This window comes from Hyla sarda, chromosome 3, assembly GCF_029499605.1.
Source record: "Hyla sarda isolate aHylSar1 chromosome 3, aHylSar1.hap1, whole genome shotgun sequence".
NCBI classification, from domain to species: Eukaryota; Metazoa; Chordata; class Amphibia; order Anura; family Hylidae; genus Hyla; species Hyla sarda.
In genome coordinates, this window is record NC_079191.1 from 314689286 (window position 1) to 314701912 (window position 12627).

Consider the following 12627-nt stretch of genomic DNA (forward strand, 5'->3'; position numbering starts at 1 on the left):
TCGTATTGACCCACAGAATAAAGAACACATGTCATTTCTACCGTGAAGTGTACAGTGTGAAAACGAAAACCTCCAAAATGTGCAACATTGTGGTTTTCATTAAAATGTCCTCCCTAAAATTTTTGGGGGAGTTCGCCATTCATTTTATGGTAAAATGAGAGGTTTCATTACAAAGAACAATTGGTCACGCAAAAAACAAGCCCTTATATGGGTCTGTAAATGGAAATATAAAAGAGTTATGGATTTTAGAAGGCGAGGAGGAAAAAACAAAAATGCAGAAATAAATGTGGCCTGGTTTTTAAGGCGAAAATGGCCTTAGTCCTTAAGGGGTTAAAGGGGTACTCCGGTGGAATTTATTATTATTTTTTTTTTAATTAAGTGGTGCCAGAAAGTTAAACAGATTTGTAAATTACTTCTAGTAAAAAATAACAGTGCTCTCTGCTGACATCTCTGTTCATTTTAAGAACCGTCCAGAACAGGAGAAAATCCCCATAGCAAACATATGCTGCTCTGGACAGTTCCTAAAATGGACAGACATGTCAGCAGAGATCACTATGCTTGTGATGTCTGTGTAGAGCTCTGTGTTCCAAAAAGAAAAGTATATCCTCTGTAGTATTCAGCAGCTAATAAGTACTGGAAAGATTACGATTTTTTAATAGAAGTAAATTACAAATCTGTTTTAACTTTCTGGCACCAGTTGATTTAAAAAATAAATAAATAAATAAAAATGGCCCAAATGGGCGGAGTCCTTAAGGGGTTAATCTGTTTTTACAATGCTAACATTATACCTACTGTGACTTGCATATTGTAATACACAGCTAATGACGACAGTGTTGCAGTACAAAGTTCTAGATATGAGTCTGCATGTGTAAATAAGGAAATACAGAAGACAGAAAGGAGCTAGAGTCTTCTCTTAGTCATGAGTCAGTACCTGCTGATCAGGGTTCAATGGTTGCTGTTTGTTCCTAAGGGGACCCACAGGCTTGTGTTCACCTGGTACAGAGATAGCTTGGTTGTTAAGGTACCATATTAATCCTCGTGACTGCCGCTGCGTCTTACAAAACAATATATATAGAGAATTACTTATGACTGTTTGTGGATAAAGATGTGAGATAGATATACAAAATATGTATTTAGATTAGATAGTTTCTGTACCTCTTTTTCTGCCAAGGATGCAATAGTTACAACAAACCAGAAATGCCTGTTCCTGGCCGATGAAGTAACTGTTACTTAATCTTTTGAAACCAATGGAGTGAGTCAGAATAGTGATCATATGTTATGTGAATTCCGAGTGACTGCACGGCCTCCACCTGAGATGTCATGAAGATAAAAAAATGTAACAAACATTAGTACAGCAATGAACATAAGGGCCCTAATTTACTAAGAGTGTTTTGTAGGTTTCTTTGTGGGTTTTAATTCCCTACAATTTATTTTCCACGGTATTTACTAAGGTTTCCCTACATTTTTCACTTTCCCTACACTTTGCTTTTTTTACACCTGCTCTGATCTGTCGGGTTTTCCTCAGCTCAAATCCACCACATTTTCTGTGGAAACCTTAGTAAATATGTTGGGTTTTTGTGAAAATGTCGGGAACACGGCCCTTTTCGGAGACCATGCCCTCTTTCCCCATCAGCCACGCCCCTTTTTCAGGTTTTCTTAGAAAAGTGGAGAGTTAGTCTGGGTTTTTTCAATTCTGGCATAAATTCTGGCGCAAAATCTGGAGCAGACAGAATTTCTGGCGCAATGCGACAGAATCTGGTGCACAACCCAACAAAACAAATGTCGGGTTTGCAATAGTAAATGAGGGCCATGGTGTTACTCTAGTTTATATTTTTTGTCCATGTTGACACTTAAGGGAAGGTTTTGGTAAGTATTTCTGTCAGAATAATAGAGTAATGCCATTTACTTATACACTGACAACTTAAAAAATGTTTAAAGGTTCCTTGCTTTTGGACAGTCTCTATTTGTTATAAGGATCCTTTCACAATAGCAGATCACAAACTGTCCCTTTTCTGGGACCCATGGCGATCACCTGTAATCTATAGGGAAGTCTGGCAGTAAGGCAAGGTTCACACTACAGGCCGGGAAAATTCTGGCCAGGAATTCCAAGTGTGGCCAGTGCTGACTGAATCTGAACAGAGCACACCCTTTGATTAATACAGAATTCACTTAACCCCTTAACAAATTTCCAGATGTGTGAAGAGCTCTCACAAGCTGAGCATGCTTCATATCTAGTAAGTTTTGGCTGCCATCGGCAACCAGGACCTACTGCCTATGCCAGACATCGTCCATTCACAGATGTCTGGGATTAACCCTTCAGATGCTGCGGTCAAAGTTGATTGCAGTATCTTAAAGGGGTACTCCAGTGGAAAAAAATTAAACTTTCTGGCACCAGTTGATTTGAAATTTAACAGATTTGTAAATTACTTCTGTTAAAAAATCCTAATCCTTCCAGTACTTTTCAGCTGGTGTATGCTCCACAGGAAGTTGAGTAGTTCTCTTCAGTCTGACCACAGTGCTCTCTGCTGACTCCTCTGTCCATGTAAGGAACTGTACAGGGCAGGAGAGGATTGCTATGGGAATTTGCTCCTACTTTGGACAGTTCCTAATACAAACAGAGGTGTCAGCAGAGAGCACTGTGGTCAGACAGACTCAACTTCCTCTGTAGTATACAGCAGCTTATAAGTACTGGAAAGATTAAGATTTTTTTAATAAAAGTAATTACAGTAAATACAAATCTGGAGCCAGTTGATATGAAACATTTTTTCCACCGGAGTGCCCATTTAAATTGTTAAAATGGGTTCTGGTTGCATAGGAAAGCTGATTGATTGGTATCTCAGCAGAGTGATTGCGGGGTCAGGGTCAGCTGACATGACGGCCAGAGGCCTTCCTCCATGCCATCCGCTTGTCGCCCTGCTTCTCCAGACTGATTCGCCAGGCTGGAAAAGCAGAGCGCCAATAACACTGATCAATGCAATGTTGTGATGAAAGTTGATTGCGGCATCTAAATGCAGGAAAAATCATTTCCCGGGTCTCAGTTAGCTGAGAGGAAGGGCAGAGGGTCTCTACCTGCCTCTGTCCATGTAGCCGTAGTAGCCTCCACTGCCAATAACCCGAATCAATGCAGTTCTGTGGCACAGCATATGCATGTAATAGTTCCCTATTGGGGCTAATAAAAGTTTGAATCAACCCCTTGTCAAATAAAATAATTTGAACAAATATAAACATATGATATCACTGCGTGCGGAAATACCTGAACTATCAAAATAAACTGCACAGTCAATACCGGAAATGTAAAAAAAAAAAATTCATTCTAAGTCCGTAATTGCTCATTTATGGTCAATTTGTATACCATAAAAAATTTATAAAAAGCGATCTAAGGCTAAGTTCACATTGCCACTGTGCTCCGTACGCTAAAGGGTCTGTTCTGCTCATTTTTTGCAACGATTGTCCTAAAAAATGGGTTCACACAACGGACTCCCCCTAATCCCGATGGATTCCACTGATTTGAAAGTGGTCCGTTTGAGATTCGGTAATTTAGCGGAGAAAAAAAAATATTGCATACTCTATCTTTTTCTCTTCTAAAATCATCAGAACTGGGGACGGAGCTCCACATAGCGGAACTCAATAGCAATGTGAAAGTGGCCTAAAAATCGGAAAAAAAACTACAGATTACGACGCAAAAAAATAAGCCCTCATACATACCCATATACTCAAAAATAAAAGGGTTTGGGTATGTTTACACAGCGAATTTCCGTACTTAATTTCGCCTAAATATTCCGCACGGACGTTCTGCTGCAGCAGAGACCCATTGATTTCAATAATATTCTGCTGCACTGTGCACACGAATTTCCACAGATTTCTCTGTCCCGGAAATCCCAATTCCATCGTCAACAGAAAGAATAGATTATTCTTTCTGTGGTTTTTGCTTAGAAATGCATTGCCATCTATCAGACTGCACATTTTCGAGCGGTCCTAGTGCCCGCTGTATAGCACAAATGTGCGGAATACCCTCTTGTGTTTTCTGGGCAGACGTTTTGCATATTTTACATAGTATGAACATGGCCTTATATGGGTCAGAAGGGGACAATTTTAACCCCTTAAGGACCAGGCCAATTTTCACTGTAGGACCAGAGCATTTTTTGCACAAATGACCACTGTCACTTTAAGCATTAATAACTCTGGGATGCTTTTACCTTTCATTCTGATTCCGAGATAATTTTTTCGTGACATATTCTACTTTATGTTAGTGGTAAAATTTTGTCGAAACTTCAAATTCCAAAATTTGATGAAAAAATATGAAAATTTTGCATTTTTCTAACTTTGAAGCTCTCTGCTTGTAAGGAAAATAGACATTCCAAATAAATTATATTTTGATTCACAAATACAATGGGGGAGATTTATCAAAACCTGTCCAGAGGAAAAGTTGCTGAGTTGCCCATAGCAACCAATCAGATCGCTTCTTTCATTTTTCAGAAGCATTTTCAAAAATGAAAGTAGTGATCTGATTGGCTGCTATGGGCAACTCAGTAACTTTTCCTCTGGACAGGTTTTGATAAATCTCCCCCAATATGTCTACTTTATGATTGCATCATTAATATGACATATTTTTACTTTTGGAAGAAATTCAGAGGGCTTCAAAGTTCAGCATCAATTTTCCAATTTTTCTAAATCAGAATTTTTCATGGACCAGTTCAGGTTTGAAGTGGATTTGAAGGGCCTTCCTATTAGAAATACCCCACAAATGACCCCATTATAAAAACTGCACCCCTCAATGTGTGTTAACCCTTAAGGTGTTTCACAGGAATAACAGAAAATAAAGGAGAAAATTTAAAATCTTCATTTTTGCACTTGTAGACCCAGTTTTTGAATTTTTACAAGAGGTAAAAGGAGACAAATCCTCTCAAAATGTGTAACCCAATTTCTCTCGAGTAAGGAAATACCTCATATGTGTATGTCAAGTGTTTGGCGGGCGCAGTAGAGGGCTCAGAAGGGAAGGAGCGACAATGGGATTTTGGAGAGTGAGTTTTTCTGAAATGGTTTTTGGGGGGCATGCCGCATTTAGGAAGCCCCTATGGTACCAGAACAGCAGAAAAAAAACACATGACATACCATTTTGGAAACTACACCCCTCAAGGCACGCAACAAGGGGTCCAGTGAGCCTTAACATCCCACAGGTGTTTGATGACTTTTCGTTAAAGTCGGATGTGTAAATGATAAAAAAAAAATTTAAAAGTCACTGTTTTCCCAAAATTTACCATTTTTACAAAGGGTAATGGGAAAAAAAGGCCCACCAAAATTTGTAACCCCATCTCTTCTGAGAATGGAAATACCCCATGTGTGGACGTAAAATGCTCTGCGGGCGAACTACAATGCTCAGAAGAGAAGGAGTCACATTTGGTGTTTGGAAAGCAAATTTAGCTGAAATTGTTTTTGGGGGGCATGTCGCATTTAGGAAGCCCCTATGGTGCCAGAACAGCATAGAAAAAAAATCACATGGCATACTATTTTGGAAACTATACCCCTCAAGGAACGTAATAAGTGGTACAGGGAGCCTTAACACCTCACAGGTGTTTGACAACTTTTTGTTAAATTTGGATGTGTAAATGAAAAATTTTTTTTTCGATAAAATGCTGTTTTACAAGGGGTAATAGGAGAAAATGACACCCAAAAGAAATATAGAAATACCCAATAAGTTGACGTCAAGTGCTCTGCTGGCGCACTACAATGCTCAGAAGAGGAGGAGCGCCATTGAGCTTTTGGAAAGAGAATTTGTTTGGAATGGAAGTCAGGGGCCATGTGCGTTTACAAAGTCCACCCGTGGTACCAGAACAGTGGACCCTCCCACATGAGACCCCATTTTGGAAACGACACCCCTCACAGAATTTAATAAGGGGTGCAGTGAGAATTTACACCCCACTGGCATTTGACAGGTCTTTGGAACAGTGGGCTGTGCAAATGAAAAATTACATTTTTTATTTTCACGGACCACTGTTCCAAAAATCCGTCAGACACCTGTGGGGCGTAAATGCTCACTGTACCCCTTATTACATTACATGAGGGGTGTAGTTTCCAAAATGGGGTCACATGTGGAGGGGTCCATTGTTCTGGCACTATGGGGGCTTTGTAAACACGTGGTCTTCAATTCCGGACAAATTTTCTCTTCAAAATCCCAATGGCGCTCCTTCTCTTCTGAGCATTGTAGTGCGCCAGCAGAGAACTTTACATCCACATATGGGGTATGTTCTTACTCAGAAGAAGTGGGGTTACACATTTTTGGGGGCTTTTTTCCTATTTTCCCTTGTGAAAATGAAAAATTTAGGGTAACACCAGAATTTTAGTGAAAACATTTATTTTTTTTAATTTTCCCATCCAACTTTAATGAAAATTCTTGAAACACCTGTGGGGTGTTTAGGCTCACTATACCCCTTGTTACATTCCATGAGGGGTGTAGTTTCCAAAATGGGGTCACATGTGGGTATTTATTTTTTGGCGTTTATTTCAGAACCGCTGTAAAATCGGCCACCCCTGTGCAAATCACCAATTTAGGCCTCAAATGTCCATGGTGCACTCTCACTCCTGAGCCTTGTTGTGCACCAACAGAGCATTTTACGCCCACATATGGGGTATTTCTGTATTCAGGAGAAATTGCGTTACAAATTTGGGGTCTTTATTTCCATTTACCTCTTTTGAAAATAAAAAGTAAAGGGCAACACCAGCATGTTAGTGTAAAAAATTTTTTTTTACACTAACAGGCTGGTGTAGACCCCAACTTTTCCTTTTCATAAGGGGTAAAAGGAGAAAAGCCCCCCCAAAATTTGTAGTGCAATTTCTTCCGTGTACGGAAATACCCCATATGTGGCTCTAAACTGTTTCCTTGAAATACGACAGGGCTCCGAAGTGAGACAGCACCATGCGCATTTGAGGACTAAATTAGGGATTGCGTAGGGGTGGACATAAGGGTATTCTACGCCAGTGATTCCCAAAAAGGGTGCCTCCAGCTGTTGCTAAACTCACAACATGGCTGGACAGTCAGTGTCTGTCCGGAAATGCTGGGAGTTGTTGTTTTGCAACAGCTGGAAGCTCCGTTTTGGAAACACTGCTGTACAAAACATTTTTCATTTTTATTGGGGGGGGGGGGGGGACAGTGTAAGGGGTGTATATGTAGTGTTTTACCCTTTATTATGTGTTAGTGTAGTGTAGTGTTTTTAGGGTACATTCGCACTGGCGGGTTGACAGTGAGCTTACCGCTACGAGTTTGCGCTGCGGCAAAAAATTTGCTGCAGCTCATACTTGAAGCAGAAAACTTACTGTAAACTTGCCCGTGTGAATGTACCCTGTACATTCACATCGGGGGGGGGGGGGGGGGGGGGCAAACCTCCAGCTGTTTTAAAACTACAACTCCCAGCATGTACTGACAGACCGTGCATGCTGGGAGTTGTACTTTTGCAACAGTTGGAGGCACACTGGTTGGAAAACCTTCAGTTAGGTTCTGTTACCTAACTCCGTATTTTCCAACCAGTGTGCCTCCAGCTGTTGCAAAACTACAACTCCAAGCATGTACTGATCGCCAAAGTGCATGCTGGGAGATGTAGTTATGCAAAAGCTGGAGGTACGCAACTACAACTCCCAGCATGGCGAGACAGCTGTTTGCTGTTTGGGCATGCTGGAATTTGCAGTTTTGCAACATCTGGAGGGCTACAGTTTGGAGATCACTGTGCAGGGGTTTCTAAACTGTGACCCTCCAGATGTTGCAAAACTACAAATCCCAGCATGCCCAGACAGCAAACTGCTATGTGGGCATGCTGGGAGTTGTAGTTTTGCAAGATCTAGAGGGCCACAGTTCACTGCACAGTGATATCCAAACTGTAGCCCTCCAGCAGTTGCAAAACTACAAATCCCAGCATGACAGCTGTCTGGGCATGCTGGGAGTTGTAGTTTTGCAACAGCTGGAGGGCTACAGTTTAGAGACCACTGTATAGTGGTCTCAGACTGTAGCCCACCAGATGTTTCTAGGCAACATACCGGCTTCCGTCGGATCCAGGGAGCCAGCTGCACGACATGCCGCCCACTGATCTCCGCAACGATCGTCGCCTGCAACCTCGCCCGCAGGGTAAGTGGACTTCGGCACCCGGTCCCCTTCGGTTTCGCCATCTTGCTTCGCCTATTGTGGGTGGGCAGAACGGGGAAAACGAAAGTTAACCCCCCTCCCCGCCCCTGATCTGCTATTGGACTTCACTTCTAGACGCCCAATAGGAGGGGTGGCACCCCTGCCACCTCACTCCTATGCCTTCAGGGGGATCATAGGTTTCTTAGACAACCGCATTCCCCCTGATATTCCGGGTCACCATAGACCCGTAATGACCCGGAATTGCGCAAATAGCAAGTGTGAATTCACTTGCGATTTGCGCTGATCGCCGACATGGGGGGGTCTGATGGGCCCCCCTGGGCATTTGCACAGGGTGCCTGCTGATGGATATCAGCAGTCACCCCAGTCTGATTCCTGCCCGCTGCGCGGCAGGGACCGAAATTCCCACGGACGTACATGTACGTCCTTGGTCCTTAAGACCCAGGGTGTCAGGACGTACCTGTACGCCCGTGGTCCTGAACAGGTTAAGTATACAAATTGTGATAAGTAAAACAAAACCTATATCATTTTTACTGAAAAGTTCAGGTGGTGGTGTTTTCTTTTAACCCTTTAAGGACTCGGCGTGTTTCTATTTTTGCATTTTTCGTTTTTTCCGCCTTACCTTTTAAAAATCATAATCCTTTAAATTTTCCACCTAAAAATCCTTATAATGGCTTATTTTTGGCGCCACCAATTTTACTTTGTAATGACATCCATCATTTTACCCAAAAATCTACAGGGAAACAAAAAAAAAATCATTGTGCGACAAAATTGAAAAAACAAACAAACGCCATTTTGTAACTTTTGGGGGCTTCTGTTTCTACGCAGTGCATTTTTAAAATGACACCTTATCTTTATTCTGTAGGTCCATATGATTAAAATGATACCTTACCTATATAGGTTTGATTTTGTCTTACTTCTGGAAAAAATCATAACTATATGCACGAAAATTAATATGTTTAAATTTTTTTTTTTACGTGGGGGTGACTAAGACTTTTATTAGGGAAGGGGTTAAATCACATTTATTAACCCATAAGGGACTATAACATTGCACACACTAATTTTCTACACTGATCATTATCATGCAATAGCATTGCATTGATCAGTGTTATCACCACTCGACTGCTCCTGCCTTGATTTCAGGAACGGAGCAGTAATTCGGCGATCAGACGCGCAGGAGACAGGTACGTATCCTTCTCGTGTCCTGCAAGTTGTTCGGGACGCCGCGATTTCACCGCGGTGGTCCCGAGCAGCACCACTGAACTGCCGGGAAGCTTTCACTTCAGTTGCGGCGATCAACTTTCAAACCTGCGTCTGAAAGGTTAATACTGGGCATCTCCGTGATTGGTGATGTCCGGTATTAGCCGAGGGTTCTTGCAGTTGATGGCCGCTGTCACTGATCTGATATGACTGATCCGATATATTACGTCGCAGGAGCCGGCGCAGGACAGCTATGTCGTTTAGGAGTAACATTTTTTGTTTTATCGTAGATTTGGTGGTAAAATAAGTGATGTCATTACAAAGTACAATTGATGGTGCAAAAAAATAAGCCTTTATATGGTTCTGTAGATGGAAAATTGAAAGCGTTATGGCTATGAGAAGGCAAGGAGGAAAACACTAAAGTGCAAAAATGAAAAATCCCTGTGTCCTTAAGTGGTTAATTCCTTCATCCTGTACTTGTTTTTAAGGCACGGCTTTCAGTGGAATCCATATAATTCAATTCTGCTGCTGTAAACATTCCAGACAAGTAATAAAGATAGTACACATGGAGCAGCAGGAAGATGAACCGTGATAAGATACTTTTATCATACACATTAACAGTCAGAGACCAGATATAGGCAGCTCAACTTATAATCATTACTAAATATACTTTTCTAAGGCTTCTTCACACTATGAAAGTGGCTATGTAACAAACTGACCATAAGGGCTCTTTTTTTTTTTTGTCCCCCTCTCACTTTGACAGCTCTTAACATCCGTTATTGTAAAGGAGCCTACTGGGAGTCATGACGGGAAAATAGGATCCCATTCACTTGATGGGATTCCTCTAACATCTGTTATAACTCCCGTTATTGCGGCCGAAGATAGAAAAAGATGTTGCAAGCACAAATTTTTCTCCCGCTATCATCCTAACGGATGTCACCTACCGTACACAAATGGTTGTGTGAAAGTAGTCTAAAAGAACGGTTATTCCGGGTCAATCGGGTCTCTGGTGACCCGTGACCTGGAAAAAAAAAGGGTGAATGGGACAGCCCAATTCACCCTTACTCAGCAGGAGGGAGGGGGCACGGGTGCCGTGTAATGATCACGTAATTGATCGGTCGGAACGACCGACCAATCACGGACCTGCTGGGGATAACCATCGGAGCGGAGATCGGCACCGGCGGGGGTCTCCTACCTTGCCCTGGTCCGGCGGGGGTCCCCTCAGGATTGGTGGCGGCGACAGGAGCAGCAGGATCGGTCCCGGTGGCAGGATACAGCAGGAGGTGAGGCCTGTTCACCTCCTGCTGTTGCTTAGCAACAACTCTCGGCATGCAAAGCCAAAGGGCATGCTAGGAGTTGTAGTTTTGCAACAGCTGGAGTTCCAACTACAACTATGAATAAGTGTGCATCCAGCTGTTGCATAACTACAACTTCCAACATGCACAGACTACCAAAGGGTATTCTGGGAGTTGTAACAGTGTGCCTCCAGCAGTGTTGCAAAACTAAACCTCTCACCATGCCCTTCGGCTGTCAATGCATGCTGATTGTTGCAGTTTTGCAACAGCTGGAGACACATTGGTTGTGAAACCGAGTTTGTTACCTAATGCATGCTCTGAGAGACTGTACATGCTGGGAGTTCTAGTTTTGCAACAGCTGGAGGCACACTGGTTGCGAAACACTGAGTTAACAAACTCTGTGTTTCGCAACCAATGTGCCTCCACCTGTTGCATAACTACAACTCCTAGCATGTATGGTCTGTCAGAGCATGCATTGAGTTGTAGTTTTGCTACAGCTGGTGGCTTTCCCCCCCCTCCTCCTCCCCCCTCCCATGTGAATGTACAGGGCAGGTTTACGACGGGCAGGTTTACGAGTTCTGCTGCAAGTTTGAGATGCAGCAAATATTCCGCCGCAGCTTAAACTCCCAGCGAGAAACTCACTGTAAACCTCCGCCTGTGTGAATGTACCCTAAAAACACTAAACTACTCAACACAAAATAAAAAGTAAAACACTACATGCCCCCCCCCCCCCCCCCCCCCCCAAAATAACAAAAAAAGAAAAAAAAAGTCTTGTACGGCACGGTTTCCAAAACGGAGCCTCCAGCTGTTGAAAAACAACAATTCACAGTATTTCTGGACAGCCACTGACTGTCAAGGCATGCTGGGAGTTTTGCAACTGTTGGAGACACCCTGTTTGTGAAACACTGCCGTTGGGTATTTTTGTGGCGGATTCAAATCCCTATTTAGGCCTCAAATGCGCATGGTGCTCTCTCGCTTCGGAGCCCTGTCGTGTTTCAAGGAAACAGTTTAGGGCCACATATGGGGTATTTCCGTACTCGAGAGAAATTGGGTTACAAATTTTAGGGGATTTTTCACCTTTTACCCCTTGTAAAATTTCAAAAACTGGGTCTACAAGAACATGATGGTGTAAAAAATGAAGATTTTGAATTTTCTCCTTTACCTTGATGCTATTCCTGTGAAACACCTAAAGGGTTAACACACTCTCTGAATGTCATTTTGGATACTTTGGGTGGTGCAGTTTTTATAATGGGGTCATATATTGGGTATATCTAATAAGAAGACCCCTCAAATCCATTTCAAAACTGAACTGGTCCCTGAAAAATTCCGATTTTGAAAATTTTGTGGAAAATTGCTGCTGAACTTTGAAGCCCTCTGATGTCTTCCAAAAGTAAAAACATGTCAACTTTATGATGCAAATATAAAGTAGACATATTGTATATGTGAATCAATGTATAATTTATTTGCAATATCCATTTTCCTTAGAAGCAGAGAGTTTCAAAGTTTGAAAAATGCTAAATTTACAAAATTTTCATGAAAATTTTGGGATTTTTCACCAAGAAAGGATGCAAGTAACGATGAAAATTTACCACTGTGTTAAAGTAGAATAGGTCACGAAAAAACAATCTCAGAATAATAATAATAATGCATAAAGTGACTGGTCAGAGTTGCAAAAAAGGGCTGAGTCCTTAAGGTGAAGAAGGGCTCAGTTCTTAAGGGATTAAAGGGGTACTCCGGTGCTTAGACGTCACCCCCTCCTGTGATGTCATGCTCCGCCCCTCAATGCAAGCCTACGGGAGGCTTGCATTGAGGGGCGGAGCGTGACATCACATGGGGGCGTGACGTCACGCGCCGCCCGCCCTGTAGTCGCCGGTAATCAGACCCGGAGCGAACACGCTCCGGGGACTGATTACAAACAGGGTGCCGCGTGCATGATCCCGGGGGTCCCCAGCGGCGGGACTCCCGCGATCAGGCATCTTATCCCCTATCCTTTGGATAGGGGAT

At 42.5% G+C, this 12627-nt stretch overlaps 1 protein-coding gene and 1 long non-coding RNA gene across 3 annotated transcripts in view; one reads left to right on the forward strand and one right to left on the reverse strand.

Moving 5' to 3' along the window:
• SNX9 (sorting nexin 9) overlaps window positions 1-12627 on the forward strand; it is a 224421-nt gene that overhangs the window by 80878 nt on the left and 130916 nt on the right. The window lies entirely within an intron of this gene.
• The window catches only part of LOC130362501 (uncharacterized), a 37556-nt gene that overhangs the window by 3287 nt on the left and 21642 nt on the right, over window positions 1-12627 (reverse strand). The window contains exons 3-4 of the long non-coding RNA XR_008891449.1: window positions 1156-1310; window positions 932-1054 (exon numbers count right to left, since the gene is read on the reverse strand). This is a non-coding gene — a long non-coding RNA (uncharacterized LOC130362501). The remainder of the gene's footprint in view (window positions 1-931; window positions 1055-1155; window positions 1311-12627) is intronic.